At 39.8% G+C, this 17574-nt stretch overlaps 1 protein-coding gene across 1 annotated transcript in view; it reads right to left on the minus strand.

The window, feature by feature from the left end:
- Nucleotides 1-17165, minus strand: part of LOC132142351 (mitochondrial dynamics protein MID51-like) — a 135752-nt gene extending 118587 nt beyond the window's left edge. The window contains exon 1 of the mRNA XM_059552153.1: nucleotides 17157-17165. The gene's annotated coding sequence lies outside the window, so the exon portion shown is untranslated. The remainder of the gene's footprint in view (nucleotides 1-17156) is intronic.
- Nucleotides 17166-17574: the final 409 nt, after the last annotated feature.

A 17574-nucleotide genomic window follows, 5' to 3' on the forward strand; every position in this document is an offset into this window, starting at 1 on the left:
TTAAAGACGTGTTTAGGAGCAGGTAATTATATATATATATATATATATATATACAGACACACACACACACACACACACACAGTATATAATGTACTGTATATGCTAAAGAATTACAACCCGAATTCCGGAAAAGTTGGGACGTTTTTTAAATTTTAATAAAATGAAAACTAAAGGAATTTCAAATCACATGAGCCAATATTTTATTCACAATAGAACATAGATAACGTAGCAAATGTTTAAACTGAGAAATTTTACACTTTTATCCACTTAATTAGCTCATTTAAAATTTAATGCCTGCTACAGGTCTCAAAAAAGTTAGCACGGGGGCAACAAATGGCTAAAAAAGCAAGCAGTTTTGAAAAGATTCAGCTGGGAGAACATCTAGTGATTAATTAAGTTAATTGATATCAGGTCTGTAACATGATTAGCTATAAAAGCTTTGTCTTAGAGAAGCAGAGTCTCTCAGAAGTAAAGATGGGCAGAGGCTCTCCAATCTGTGAAAGACTGCGTAAAAAAATTGTGGAAAACTTTAAAAACAATGTTCCTCAACGTCAAATTGCAAAGGCTTTGCAAATCTCATCATCTACAGTGCATAACATCATCAAAAGATTCAGAGAAACTGGAGAAATCTCTGTGCGTAAGGGACAAGGCCGGAGACCTTTATTGGATGCCCGTGGTCTTCGGGCTCTCAGACGACACTGCATCACTCATCGGCATGATTGTGTCAATGACATTACTAAATGGGCCCAGGAATACTTTCAGAAACCACTGTCGGTAAACACAATCCGCCGTGCCATCAGCAGATGCCAACTAAAGCTCTATCATGCAAAAAGGAAGCCATATGTGAACATGGTCCAAAAGCGCCGTCGTGTCCTGTGGGCCAAGGCTCATTTAAAATGGACTATTTCAAAGTGGAATAGTGTTTTATGGTCAGACGAGTCCAAATTGGACATTCTTGTTGGAAATCACGGACGGCGTGTCCTCCGGGCTAAAGAGGAGGGAGACCTTCCAGCATGTTATCAGCGTTCAGTTCAAAAGCCAGCATCTCTGATGGTATGGGGGTGCATAAGTGCATACGGTATGGGCAGCTTGCATGTTTTGGAAGGCTCTGTGAATGCTGAAAGGTATATAAAGGTGTTAGAGCAACATATGCTTCCCTCCAAACAATGTCTATTTCAGGGAAGGCCTTGTTTATTTCAGCAGGACAATGCAAAACCACATACTGCAGCTATAACAACAGCATGGCTTCGTCGTAGAAGAGTCCGGGTGCTAACCTGGCCTGCCTGCAGTCCAGATCTTTCACCTATAGAGAACATTTGGCGCATCATTAAACGAAAAATACGTCAAAGACGACCACGAACTCTTCAGCAGCTGGAAATCTATATAAGGCAAGAATGGGACCAAATTCCAACAGCAAAACTCCAGCAACTCATAGCCTCAATGCCCAGACGTCTTCAAACTGTTTTGAAAAGAAAAGGAGATGCTACACCATGGTAAACATGCCCCGTCCCAACTATTTTGAGACCTGTAGCAGAAATCAAAATTGAAATGAGCTCATTTTGTGCATAAAATTGTAAACTTTCTCGGTTTAAACATTTGCTATGTTATCTATGTTCTATTGTGAATAAAATATTGGCTCATGTGATTTGAAAGTCTTTTAGTTTTCATTTTATTAAAATTTAAAAAACGTCCCAACTTTTCCGGAATTCGGGTTGTAAATAATTTTACTAAATTTCTGCAGGTTACATTATTATGCCAGCAGACTGCCTTTTATTAGCGAGTCATTGCTGATTCATTCAGTAATGAACCAAGTGACTTATTATATAAGTGAGTCACTGCATCATTCACACAGTTGATTCATTTAAGAACTCTGATTCATTTGGAAGCAAAAATGTTAGTATGTTTCGCTCAAGGTGCGCAGTTGTTCCGCTGTGGCGTTGTTTAAATTTAAGAATAATTTTCATATTCAGTACAATTCAAAATGGATATCCAAGATTAAATTTTAATTTATACTGTAACACACACACACACACACACACACACACACACACACACACACACATATATATATATACTGGTGCTGGTCATATAATTAGAATATCATCAAAAAGTTGATTTATTTCACTAATTCCATTCAAAAAGTGAAACTTTTATGTTATATTCATTAATTACACACTGACTGATATATTTCAAATGTTTATTTCTTTTAATTTTGATGATTATAACTGACAACAAAGGAAAATCCCAAATTCAGAATCTCAGAAAATTAGAATATTACTTAAGACCAATACAAAGGAATGATTTTTAGAAATTTTGGCCAACTGAAAAGTATGAACATGAAAAGTATGAGCATGTACAGCACTTAATACTTAGTTGGGGCTCCTTTTGCCTGAATTACTGCAGCAATGCGTAATATGGTAATATGGCTGTGTTGACCTTGGACCTCAGAAAACACAGTGGACCAACACCAGCACATGACATGGCACCGCAAACCATCACTGACTGTGGAAACTTTACACTGGACCTCAAGTGACGTGGATTGTGTGCCTCTCCTCTCTTCCTCCAGACTCTGGGACCCTGATTTCCAAAGGAAATGCAAAATTTACTCTCATCAGAGAACATAACTTTGGACCACTCAGCAGCAGTCCAGTCCTTTTTGCCTTTAGCCCAAGCGAGACATTTCTGACGCTGTCTGTTGTTTAAGAGTGGCTTGACACAAAGAATGCAACAGCTGAAACCCATGTCTAGCATACGTCTGTGGGTAGTGGTCATTGAAGCACTGGCTCCAGCTGCAGTCCACTCTTTGTGAATCTCCCCCACATTTTTGAATGGGATTTGTTTCACAATGCTCTCTAGGGTGCGGTTATAACTATTGCTTGTACACTTTTTTTACCACATCTTTTCCTTCCCTTCACCTCCCTATTAATGTGCTTGGACACAGAGCTCTGTGAACAGCCAGCCTCTTTTGCAATGACCTTTTGTGTCTTTGTCACAGTTGGTAAACCGTGATCTCTGGGTTTTGCACTTTGTGGTGAAGTCTGTGTGTTTCGCGTCTGCACTGATTAGTTTGTGGGCGTCTCCGTTAATTGTCATCAGCAGCAGCTGTCACTCATTACACACTCCCTATATATTGGCTTGTCTCAAGTCTTGTGTTTGTGAGAACGTTGTTTCATGTCTGATCTCTGTCTCTTGCTTCTGTGTTGTTTGCGTTGGATGTCCGTGTCTTCCCCCGGAACCTCATCCACTCTCCGCACTTCCACAAAGCATCACGACTTACCTTCGGCTCGATTCCCCGCAGTTCCTGTGCCATCCTCTCCTGCTGCCTTCTCACCGTCACCATCCGGATTCCTCACCGCTTCACCGCCGTCTTGGATTGTCGTCTTCCCAGCATCGTGTTGTACCCTTGTTTGTCTGTTTCATATTCATTAAACAGTTTAACTTGCACTTGTTTCCAGCTCCTCCTTCACCCAGTCGTCACAGAACATTCTCACCATCATGGAAGCAGTGAGCACTAACACTCTAAAAGACTTTATGCACCACAGTGTCAAACGCATGGATCAGCAGCAGGAGAATATCTCTAACACCGGACGCGCTATCCAAGCGCTGTTGGCACAGGTGTCCGAGCTCACCCAGCAGATCCATCAGCTCACTTCTCCCACTGCGCCCATCGCACCGCCTGCGCCCCCGTCCCCCGGGAGACCCCCCAGGACCACTTCCGGCCAGAGCCGCGACTTCCGGCGCCAGAAAACTACTCCGGTGAGCCAGCTTTCTGCAGAACTTTTCTAAATAAATGTTCCACCGCACTATGCGGGACGGCGGTGTGGGAAAATCAACATCCGTGTTGCGCCTCATTCCACTCCCTCTCGGAGGAAATGAGGAGGGTATTCGATCGAGCCACGGCTGGCAGGGAAGCTGCTCACCAGCTCTCAGACTTACATCAGGGAACCTCTTCGGTCATGGATTACTCCATTCAGTTCCGCACCCTGGCAGCCGCGTGCCAGTGGAACGAGGCGGCGCAGTGGGATCAATTCCTGCATGGGCTGGCCGACCGTGTTCAAATGGAGATCTACCTCCTCGAGCTGCCCCCCACACTAAACGGTCTTATTGACTTAGCCTTACGAGTTGATGCCCGGATTAATCGCCTGGGTCATCAGACCAGTCCTAAGCACCATACCATCTCTCCGGACAGGGGGCACTCGAGTCGAGAGAACGTGGTCGGTCCCGTCGATGACCACGAACCCATGCAGGTGGGTAGAGCTCAGCTGTCCCGGAGGGAGAGAGAACGGCGGAGGTCCCAAGGACTATGCCTGTACTGCGGAGGCTCAGGACATACCATCTTCACCTGCCCGGTAAAAGAGCCAGCCCGGTAGTAAACTTGAGGCTACTATCGGGTGGGATCTCCGCTGGGAAGTCCTCAACAACATAATCGACTCTCCTTCCGGTGAAACTGCGGTGGGAGAATCACACTCACTACTGTCACTCCCTTTTGGACTCCAGAGCCGAAGGTAATTTCATCGACTCACTCCTTGCACGTCACCTGAACATTCCTGTCCGGCCTGTGTCTCTTCCCATCCATGTCACCGCACTCAACGGCCAGGAACTGCCTCACGTCACACACTACACAGAACCCATCACTCTGCTCACCTCTGGCAATCATTGTGAAACCATATCCTTTTTCCTCATGGACTCCCCTGTAGCTCCCATTGTGTTAGGTTACCCTTGGTTAATAAAACATAATCCACGAGTGGAGTGGGGTTCCAACACAGTCACATTGTGGAGTGAAAGTTGTCATGAGTCTTGTCTGGTTTCTGCTTGTCCTGTTGTCCCTGTTTCTGTCTTTCAGAAGGAGAATATGGTTTTGCCAAACGTGCCCGTAGAGTATCTGGACCTGAAGGAGGTGTTCAGTAAGTCCCGTGCTGCTTCTCTTCCTCCGCATCGTCCCTACGACTGTGCCATAGATTTAGTGCCAGGTAAGTCTCCGCCTAAAGGCTAGTTATACTCTCTTTCTATTCCTGAGAGGGAGGCCATGTAGAAATACATTTCTGATTCCTTAGCATCTGGGATCATCCGTCCTTCATCTTCTCCAGCAGGGGCAGGATTCTTTTTTGTGGGTAAGAAGGATGGTTCTCTGCGACCTTTTTGCGATTGATTACTGAGAGCTGAACAACATTACGATAAAGAACACTTATCCGTTACCACTTATGTCTTCAGCTTTCGAGAGGTTACAGGGAGCATCCGTATTCACAAAATTGGATTTACGTAATGCTTATCATTTGGTCCGCATCAGGAAGGGGGATGAATGGAAAACCGCCTTTAATACCCCCAGAGGGAACTTTGAATACTTGGTGATGCCGTTCGGGCTCTCCAACTCACCAGGGGTTTTCCAAGCACTCGTTAATGACGTGTTGAGAGATATGGTAGATCAGTTTATATATGTTTACCTGGATGACATACTGATTTTTTCTTCATCTCTCCAGGAACACGTTCAACACGTCAGACGAGTGCTCCAGAGGTTACTTGAGAATGGGCTTTTTGTCAAGGCGGAGAAATGCATATTCCATGCACAGTCTGTTCCTTTCCTAGGGTATATCGTCTCGTCCGAGGGAATACGTATGGACCCTGACAAAGTTAAGGCTGTGATAGATTGGCCATCTCCAGATTCCCGTAAGGCCCTACAGCGGTTTCTGGGGTTCGCCAATTTCTATCGGCGTTTCATTCGCAATTTCAGCCAACTAGCCTCACCTCAGCCTTGACCTCTCCCAGTACTCCGTTCAGGTGGTCGGACGCAGCTGAGACTGCGTTCACTAACCTCAAAAGCCGCTTCGTTTCGGCTCCCATCCTTGTGGCCCCTGATCCCACACGGCAGTTCGTGGTGGTGGTAGACGCGTCAGAGGTGGGGGTAAGAGCAGTGTTGTCCCAACGTGCTGTCTCGGACGATAAAGTACATCCTTGCACATTTTTTTCCCATCGATTATCTCCTGCTGAACGCAATTATGACATTGGTAACAGAGAGTTGTTGGCAGTCAAATTAGCTTTAGAGGAGTGGCGTCACTGGCTGGAAGGCTCAGGGGTACCTTTCATTGTTTGGACCGCTCATAAGAATTTAGAATACATTAGAACTGCCAAAAGACTCAATTCCAGGCAGGCTCAGTGGGCACTTTTTTTCGGTCACTTTGATTTTACTTTATCGTACCGCCCGGATTCCAAAAATGTCAAACCCGATTCTTTATCACGTCTTCTTGATCCCTCCGCCCGCCCGGTGACTCCCGAGTGTATTTTACCTGAGAAATGAGTGGTCTCAGCACTTGTATGGGAGGTCGAGTCGAAGGACAAGATGGCCTTACAAGGGGTAACACCTCCGCCCGGTTGTCCACCGAACCGTTTATTTGTGCCGGAGGGGTTAAGGCCCGAAGTCATCCAGTGGGGTCACTGCTCTAACATGGCTTCTCACCCAGGGATAAGTCAAACTAATGGGTTGGTTAAACAACGATTCTGGTAGCCACTTATGGCTCGTGACGTCCGCGATTTTGTTTTGGCTTGCTCAGTTTGCGCAAGTGGGAAGTGATCTAACTGACCTCCTGATGGGCTCCTTCAACCGCTGTCTGTCCCTTCGAGACCCTGGTCCCACATCGCACTAGATTTTTTTACCGCCCTCCCGCCCTCTAATGGCATGATGGTCGTTTTGACCGTAGTGGACTGGTTCTCGAAGGCAGCACATTTCATTCCCTTGCCCAAATTACCGACAGCCAAGGAAACAGCGGTCACTGTCCTAGATCACGTCTTTCAGCTTCATGGCCTCCCAGTAGACGTGGTTTCTGACAGGGGATCTCAATTTATATCCAAATTTTGGAAAGAGTTTTGTAAATTGCTAGGAGCGTCAGTTAGCTTGTCTTCGGGTTATCATGCCCAAAGTAACAGACAGTATGAGCGAGCCAACCAAGATTTAGAGAGGATGTTGCGATGTTTGGTCTCCAAGAATCCTTCTTCCTGGAGTCAACAACTCTCTATGGTGGAGTACGCTCACAATTCATTACCAGTGTCAGCTACGGGCCTTTCTCCGTTCCAGTGCAGTTTGGGTTAACAGCCACCAGTTTTTCCCAGTCTGGAATCTGAAGTCGCGGTCCCCTCCGCTCACGCGTTTGTCCAGAGGTGCCACCGCCAAGGCCGATCGCCACCGGTCAAAGCCTCCTGTTTACGTCGTGGGTTCTACCAGTAACATTCCTCTGCGTTCCGTATCTAATAAATTAGCTCCCAAATTTATTGGCCCGTTTACTATCACCAAGATCATTAGTCTGGTGACAGTCCGCTTCAAACTACCTCCAGCGTACGGGAGGATACACCCCGCCTTTCATGTGTCCAAAATTAAACCCGTGTTTTATGCACGTATTAATCCGCCTACTCCGGTTCCCCCGCCGCCGCGTCTCGTAGATGGGGAACCGACTTATTCGGTTATTCGTATTCTGGACTCGAGACGGAGGGGACGAGGATTCCAGTACCTGGTGGACTGGGAAGGTTACGGTCCGGAGGAGAGGAGTTGGGTACGTGCTAGGGACATATTGGATCAATCCCTTATTGATGATTACAATCAGCAGGAAGGCCCTTCTGGGAACTCCAAGAGGAGTTCTTAGAGGGGGGGGGGGGGGTACTGTCACGGTTGGTAAACCGTGATCTCTGGGTTTTGCACTTTGTGGTGAAGTCTGTGTGTTTCGCGTCTGCACTGATTAGTTTGTGGGCGTCTCCGTTAATTGTCATCAGCAGCAGCTGTCACTCATTACACACTCCCTATATATTGGCTTGTCTCACGTCTTGTGTTTGTGAGAACGTTGTTTCATGTCTGATCTCTGTCTCTTGCTTCTGTGTTGTTTGCGTTGGATGTCCGTGTCTTCCCCCGGAACCTAATCCACTCTCTGCACTTCCACAAAGCATCACGACTTACCTTCGGCTCGATTCCCCGCAGTTCCTGTGCCATCCTCTCCTGCTGCCTTCTCACCGTCACCATCCGCATTCCTCACCGCCTCACCGCCGTCTTGGATTGTCGTCTTCCCAGCATCGTGTTGTACCCTTGTTTGTCTGTTTCATATTCGTTAAACAGTTTAACTCGCACTTGTTTCCAGCTCCTCCTTCACCCAGTCGTCACAGTCTTGCCCTCCTTGTGCAAGGTGTCAGTGGTCGTCTTTTGGACAACTGTCAAGTCAGCAGTCTTCCCCATGATTGTGTAGCCTACAGAATTGGACTGAGAGACCATTTAAAGGCCTTTGCATGTGTTTTGAGTTAATTAGCTGTTTAAAGTGTGCCACCAGGTTTCTTCAATATTGAACCTTTTCACAATATTCTAATTTTCTGAGATACTGAATTTGGAATTTTCCTTAGATGTCAGTTATAATCATCAAAATTAAGAGAAATAAACATTTCAAATGTATCATTCTGTGTGTAATGAATGAATATAATATCCAAATTTCACCTTTTGAATGGAATTAGTGAAATAAACTTTTTGATGATATTCTTATTATATGACCAGCACCTCTCTCTCTCTCTCTCTCTCTCTCTCTCTATATATATATATATGTATATATAGAGGCTCATGATCATGTGACCAAAAGTGCTTTGCACCCAAAAGACAGAGGAAGGGTCATTTTAAAGCAGTTTAAAACTTCCATAGTGCAAACAAGTCTGAGTTCAAATTAACATATTTTGTATGGGCACACTTAAGTGTGTGCGTGAGATGAAAAGTGAGAGAAATCTGGCTAATATTGGAGAGTTAATTAAATTGTGTGAGTAAATGTCACACAGTATTAGAGACAAGCTGCTCTTTCTGTCATCCACACACTCACAATTAGATACGAACTCCGGGAGGTTTATTAAAGCAGGAGACTGAAGCAGAGAGACATGCTGAAAACAACATGCACACATGTGCACAAACACATGCACACATGATTTCACCAATGCAAATGCAAATCCCTGGAAAACATCTGATAGAATCTTCATGATAAAGATCTCAGTTGTTTCATATAAGGATCAGCTTTGTCGCATGTGTTCATCTTCCATACAATACAGTAAGAGAATAAAGTTATTAATAAATGTGGATAATTTAACTTTGATGTTGGAATAATTTATTGAGAAATATTTGAGTTTATATTGATGTTGAATGGAGATTTGGTACCCTGGCAAATCTGAGCAGTGTAAAACCTTGTTTGGAACTCCTCTGAAAGTCGTATGTGGCATTGCTGGGATTTTTTAGCCAAAAATTAAAATTTCTTTTATCATTTATTCCCCCTCATCTTCCAATCTCATATGCAGTAATGTTTTCATGGGTCCACTATGACCATGTCTGCCAAGCTCCAAAAAATATGAGAAACAGAACAAAATTTATTTTGTGTGAGGAAAATCAAAGCACAGTGCTGTTTTGGCATCCGTGATGTTGACATGCCAGTTTTGAATCTGGATGTATATAGTCTCAGCTGAGCAATTTTCATAGAGTAATGACTTAATTTTTTCTCTGTTCCTGTAGCCCTTATGTAACTTCAAAAGGCTTCTAATATAATGTATAAGTCATATAAAATATATCATGATATATCAAATATAAAACCTCAAGACATTTTTAAGACCTGCACACATGAAATTAATACCATATGTCCAATCCTATACAATCTCAAAACACATCATGTATGACTTTCCTCTACTACTATATATCACACTATACACATCATAGGGTAATTATTCATTACAGTATAACACAGAGAATCACTTATCATAAATGTGCAGTATTCATTGATTGGGAACTGCTCTGAAACTGTGAGCCTGCAAAAATCCTTCTTTATTACTTTGAAACATGGAGCACTCACATTTATTTAATTAAATAATAGCCTTTTGAATTTAATAGCGACATTGAGTTTCTATCCTAAATTGTATAACAAAAGTCTTAATTATCATTGTAGGAGGTTTTAAATTTGGGGTCCCCAAAAAAGTTTTCATGTATTCACTAAAACTATTTATTGAGCCTCAAACTGCAAATCCAGGCTGATGAAAAAAAAGAGACTGTGGCATTTTGCGGCAGTTTCAAAGAGCAATGTCCTGTTTGTATTCATGCAAATATCACATCAGTTCAAATGTCCAATGAGTGAAGCTAATAGATTAATGCTTTTATCGTGTTATAAAATAACATACCATCTACACGAAACCTAACTGATGGTATTAAAAAAGTAAGATAAAAATATATTTGCTTAAACAACCATTCCATTTCACCTTTTATTTACATGGATTTGAGCTCTTTTGTTGAACCATGTCTCACGGTGTACCAACAACCTTTGCATCACAAGTGCAATGCTATACCAGGTGAGCTACCAAGCAAGTTTACATTGGAAACTACATGTGATGTAATGTTAAAATGTATTAGTTTCAGGGTAAACTAATTAAGGTTAAGGTAAATGGTAAAGGGTGGTAACAGTATTGTGCAAAAAAAAAAAAAAAAAAAAAAAAACAACAGGTGGAATTGGGTCTTTATGAATTTTAAGTATTTTCTCTCCATTTAATCTCAGTTTTGTCTTGAAGAAGTTGAGCTCACTTTTACTCCTTTTTATAAAAATTGCTGTTAATAGTGTTCATCTTCTGGATGACTATGTCTTGTATTAATTTATCTGAAAATACATATGCACATAAACTGACAGTTACCACTTATAAGCTACTACTAAATATTGTAGAAACTTAATTTTCTGTAAAGCTGCTTTGCAATGATTTGTATCATAAAAAGCGCTATACAAATAAACTTGAATTGAATTTAATTGAATTGTGATTTTCCTTTCCCCATCCTGTACCTTTGCCATTCACCCCGGTCTCCATTTCCCATAATCCTTTGCCTGGACTCATCATAAGTTTACAGCTATCACATATTATGAGGACTATAAAGGTTGCACTCATCCATACAAACATTGCTGAGCCTGTAACGTTTCTGAGTTCCCATGTTTTCCCGTGTTTCATAGCTTCCCTGTCTTCGTGGTTTTTGATCCCTGGACCGTGTACCTTGTTTTTGATTGTTTGCTGCCTTCCCTGACCTACACCTGTTTATTGGATTACTCTTTTGTCTCATCCTGGATTGTACTGGTTTGCTGTTCTTTGACACTGCCTGTTTTGACCACTCTTTGGAATAAAGCTGCATTTGGATCCTCAACTGCCACACATTACAGACAAACTATGGATCAAAACTGGTGTTATTTTTTCTCACAGAAACATTAATATAAAGGATTGTCTATGAGAAACCACTATAGACAAAGAAAAAGCAGCCTTCTTAATTTTATGAATGCATCTTTGTCACTTTTATGAGGGCTATATAAAATTTGCAGACCTGAAGCTCCAATTTTTGACTGCACAAAACAGTTACAGACTGTTCTGACAGAGTGTTGCTTGCTAATCCATCAGTACCTCATTTGAACATTGAAATTCAGGAGGGCTTCGGCTAATTTCCCTTCAAAGTTGTACTGTGGGCTTAGATGGGTGCGGATAGAGTAAAAAGCAACGCTCAAGGACTGTGAATTCGAAAGATGACATTGCTCTTCAGATCCACACTGAGTTGAGTTAGAGTGTGCAAATAAATGCAACAAAGATTCAAAGGGGAAAGTGAAAGTCGATCAAAAATCTGGTACCCCACAGGCACAGAACATCTCCAAAATTAAATATCCCCTGGTAAATATTCATGCAGGAGTTTGACAAGAGCTTTAGTCTGTACTGTAGATATTTGACAGGCAGAATGATGAATGTCACTCAGCAACTGACTAACATAACATCAACATCAGAATAAACTGTTACTTGCCACAATTGTATTAAAATAATATTATATTGTAAGCACAAATGATTCAATAATATTTATAATAGCAGCAACTGTATACAACATTTGTTTAATAGTTGGTATGCAGCAACTAGAACAAACCTTTAAAGGAAGCATTAGAATGAAGGATTAAAAGCAGTTAACAAACATGATTATAATTAATTAAGGTCATAGTAATAAAGTCAATGTATAATCATGGGTGTTCCATAAAAAAAATTACAGAATGGACAGTGTAATGTAAATAAAATCCAAAACACACACACACACACACACACACACACACACACACACACACACACACACACACACACACACACACACATCCACAAGAAAGAAACATTTATTTAATATCTCACTTGGGAGAACATTTCGGCCACAGAATAACAAAATTAAAAATTTTGATTTTCTATTTCACAATTCAAATAAAAAAATAAAAAAAGTCTGAATTGCAACAGGAATCTGATGTCTTTCTGAATGTATATCTAGCAATTCAGATTTATTCTCACAATTACTTTTGTTTTGTTCCTGTCACAGAATAAAAAAGAAAAAAGGTAACTATGACTTTGTCTTACAGTTTTTAAATGTTTCTTACAATTGTGAGTTTGCATCTTGCAATTGCTAGTTTATATCTCCAACATTGTTTAGAACTAGTAGTTTATTGTTTGTTTATATTTCACAATCTGGAGTTTATTTTTTGAAATTCTATAGATATTTGTATTTTTTTTTTAATTTTGACCGAGAAAAAAAAAACCTGTTTCAAATGGATTTTATATGGAGACTTTTGCTTATGTCTAAAAGAATGCGTTTCCCTTTAGAAAAAGACCCCAATAAACTAGTATGTGTCTCTTCTAGAAATTCAGAAGAGATCTCAACAATGTCTGAAACTAGGCTCAGATTTTATCTGATGCAAGCCACATTTATTTTATTGCTCTATATTTTGGAACCCGAAAAAAGTTTTTTAAAAGTTTTGAATTGTTTGTGATGTCAAAACACACTGATAGCTTAACTCATTAATATTTATTATGTCAAACTTACAATGCTACAAACCTTATGCCTAGTCAAGGTACCAATTAATATTCATGGTTTTGGTACTGCAACTCTAACTTGGTGGCAACACTGTATTTCAGCTACTGACTATTTATTTATTTATTTTTTAGAAAAGTCTTAGACACAATTGATAAAGCATAACTAAGTACTCCAACAAAGATGAAGGTTGAACATAACTGGAAATATTATAGTTGTTTCCAGACAGGCTTTCCACATTATTTATGCACATTTAAAAAAAAAAATGTACTGTTCAAATTTATTTAATTTGTAATATTTTTTTATGTGCTAATTATGTGTTAATTTTAGTAGTATATATTTTATTTTAATTCAGCTTCATGCCAGCTATTAACAATGATTTTGAATAGTTTTAGTTTTACGTAACATTAAGTCCCTGCACATGTAAGCGGGATAGATGGTATATTCACTTTTAAAATCACTCACTTTCGACTCAAAGTCTCTTAAGCAACCTCTGAGCAATGAACTTTTCCTCTGGGCAGACACACTTACAGAAAATTCTCTGACTCATAATTTCAGCATCATCAGCTGTTACTGTCCTTTGACCCTGACACTGAACCTCAGGATGTGCCGTAACCCCCCAGTATGACTAATAAGCTGTACGTTAGCATATGTAAAGCGTGAATGCAGGTGAGTGTGAGCTGGACTGAGAGGAGGTAAGGAAGGAGACTGTTTGTATTTAATAAGACAGAGTGCCTCTCTTTATAAAGAGTAGAATGACTGATGAATGACTGAACGGCTGCCATTCATTCCAACTTGGAACCCTCCACAAGGACATTGCTATGGAAACTCACCTTTCCTCCGTTACGCACTCCTGTACACCCATCATCCTCATCTTTTTATTCAAACACCGCTTTCATCAGTAAAATTAAATTTCATTACTTTGGCCAGAGCAGGGCATTTCCAGCACAAATCTATCCGTCCATCCATGTGTAGACTATTAAGCTTTAAGCAGAAACTTGGCACTCTGCATACAGATGCAGATAGTTATACTAAAACACCCCACCCCACATGAACCTTTTCTGTTCAAAGGGGTCAAATCATGATTTTCCTTAATCTTTTGATATAATAGAGCCTAATGTATTATGCAGGCTAAACATACTCTAGATTTCCTGCTTACCTCATTAGTATTCATAGGTATTCTTACATAAGGTGTACTTCTAGAACACATGGGTGAGATGTGCCTGGGTCACATTTCACCCTAAAATCCAAAGACAGAAATAAGTCCTGTTTTTAGTACTGTTAATGGTTTCTTTAAGACAAGAAGATAATTTAATTTCTAATTTTTTTTTACTTGGAGGTGTGTGTGTGTAGTGGTGGGGAGGTGATGGTTTTACATAACCATACACTACCTTTCAAAAGTTTGAAGTCATTAATATTTTATTACATTTCTGAAAGAAGTATCTTAGGCTTACCAAGGCTGAATTTATTTGATAAAAATACAGTTAAAACAGTAGTAACTTGAAATATATAAATATATATATATGCATATTTTTTTTCTTTCTACTATAATATCATTATTAAAAACAGCTGTATTGCTTAGTTTTTTTAAATTATATTTTTGAATAGAACAGCATTTGTTTTAAATATAATATCTTTTTTTTTCAAGTAAAATAACCCTGAAATTTTGAACAGTAGCGTATATTGCTTTCTTCCATAATTTTTTTTTTATATGGTATATATTTTAACCATGTCACCATTTTAAATTTGGATAAACACTAATATGATATGTGTGATCCACATTCAGTGTAGAAGGATGTAATAATTTCAAATGGACAACATTTTCTTAAAACATTAACTTTGAGTCATCTGTTTACATACACCTGAATTCAAACAATACTAAGTTCATGGAATTAATTGCCTTTACTGTTATAATAATAAATCTTAAAGTTCAGCTAATTCCAATTCACCAACATTTAGAAAGAGGACAGAGAATTCATATAGATTTGTAAATCTCTGTAGTTGTATATATGTAAACGTTTTACACAGAAGCTGTTCACACTGATATAAAAACCACAACAAAATTTACAAAAGGATAAAAAGTGTAAATAGTGGTCATATTAATTCAAATAGCAACTGTCTTTAATGCAAAAACTGTAGAAGACAGAACATGACAAAACACTGAAAACTTAAATCTTACAAACTATTATACAAGCTTTACGTCCTGATCTGACAAATAAACATCACTGGCTTATCAAAGAGATTTAATACTCTTTTCACTGTATGGAATAAAATCAGAAATTCATGGGTGTGATCTGTTGACATAATTTGTGGTCCAATAAAGAACATTTTAATTGTGGGTTCCTGTGGACAGGATCTGACACATCACCATTCTAATGAGCTGTGTGTGAATATGATCAAATGATCAGATGGCTAAGAAACACAGAGACAAAGGTCATTATATCTGACATCCTCTGCTCATAGTGTGCACTGCAAAACCCAGCTCAGTGGGAGTGGGTTTAAGATGTTAAAATTACAAATGACCTGCTTCTTGCGTCAGATCAAGGCTGCATCTCATTTATAGTTTTACTTGATCTTAGTGCTGCGTTCGACATCATAGATAATGACATACTCATAGATCGATTACAAAACTATACAGGTATTCAAGGGCAGGCTCTAAGTTGGTTTAGATCCTACCTGTCCGATCGCTACCATTTTGTTTACTTAAATGGGGAGTCATCTCATTTATCACTAGTAAAATATGGAGTGCCACAAGGATCCGTCCTAGGTCCCCTTCTATTTTCAATATACATGTTGCCCCTTGGCAATATTATTAGAAAATACGGAATTAGCTTCCACTGCTATGCTGATGATACTCAGCTTTATATCTCAACGAGACCAGATGAAACTTCTAAATTATCTAAGCTAACAGAGTGTTAAAAATGTAAAAGATTGGATGACAAATAATTTTCTCCAATTAAATTCGGATAAGACAGAGATATTAATTATTGGACCAAAAAACACTACACAGAATTTTGTAGATTACAATCTGCAACTAGACGGATGTCCTATTATTCATTTAATGCATTTATTAATGCATTTCTAGGTGGTTGTCCTGCTTCTTCAATAAACAAACTACAGGTAGTCCAAAAATGCAGCAGCTAGAGTCCTTACTAGGTCAAGAAAATATAATCATATTACCCCAATTTTACAGTCTCTCCACTGGCTACCTATTAAGTTCCGTATCAGTTACAAATTATCATTACTTACCTATAAGGCCCTAAATGGTTTAGCTCCTGCGTACCTAACTAGCCTTCTACCATGCTACAATCCATCACGCTCCCTAAGGTCACAAAACGCTGGACTTTTGGTAGTTCCTAGGATAGCAAAGTCCACTAAAGGAGGTAGAGCTTTTTCACATTTGGCTCCCAAACTCTGGAATAGCCTTGCTGATAATGTTCGGGGTTCAGACAAACTGTCTCTGTTTAAATCTCTTTTAAAACGCATCTCTTTCGCCAAGCATTTGAATAATGTATCTTAAATTGTGAATGTAATTGCATCTGATCAAATGCGCATTTTTATTTTTTAGCTTGGGTTAAACTAATTAATTTTACTTTGTTGGATCAGCAGCTATGCTAATGATGTCTCTATTTGTTTCTATGTGTTGCCAGGATTTACACAAGCTCCAGTCTGGATCCAGAACACCTGAGAAGAGATGATGCTGACCCTTAGAGGACCCCAGATGATGCTAACCCTGAATCAACAAACAGAACTAACAAATATTGCTACAAGTGTGACTGCATCATATAATAATTATTAATTATTAATAATATTAATAATGTTCATCGTCTGGCTGACTACGTCTTGTATTTATTTTTCTAAAAATCCTGTCATATGTGCACAAACTGACAGTCACCACTTATAAGCTATTACTAAATATTGTAGAAACATAATTTTCTGTAAAGTTGCTTTGTAACGATTTGTATTGTAAAAAGCGCTATACAAATGAACTTGAATTGAATTGAATGTGCAATTGGACTGTTATATTAGCACATACTGTGCTTTGCAAAATACCTTTTTAGGATCCTTTTACTTGTAATTATTTGTGAAATTTAATAGCAATTTCTGGGTTAATATTGTTTCAAAATACTTTTTTCAATTTATGCAAGAGCATCATAAAAGCTTTTCCCATTTATACATCTGTTGTACAATATCTTGAAAATGTATGGATTTGGATAAAACATCATCTGAAAAACCTGACACATTCTTAACGATTTACTTAAAAGTGAGCATTGCAGTAATCTAAATGCAAAAAATATGGGAAACAAGCAAGCACATTTAAAGGGTAATGAAAAACCCCTGGTCAAGGCTTGACTCCACCCACTGGCAATATTTGAAAAAATGCTGAAAAGTGGGCAGATCACGGGGGAGATAGAAGGGACGAACCTAGGGCAGGGCTGAGCGAGTGCGGCGTGAACCTGAGACTCGCAGTGACTGTCACGGTTCATAAATGCACCGTCTCCTGCTGTGTTCATGTTACGTCATGTTGATTGTTTCATGTGGGTGTTACCGCTGATCATCTGATCAGCGGCAGCTGCAGCTCATTCCAACAGCCTACTTAATGCCCTGTCTTTCGTCTTTTGTTTGTCAGATCGTTGTTTGAGGTCCTCGGTGTTCATGTCTGTTCGTCCTTCAGCGTTCCTGCTCATGCTCTATTTCCTGTTCGGCCGCTTCTGGATTACCACCACCACGGA

This window comes from Carassius carassius, chromosome 6 (assembly GCF_963082965.1).
Source record: "Carassius carassius chromosome 6, fCarCar2.1, whole genome shotgun sequence".
Taxonomy (NCBI): domain Eukaryota; kingdom Metazoa; phylum Chordata; class Actinopteri; order Cypriniformes; family Cyprinidae; genus Carassius; species Carassius carassius.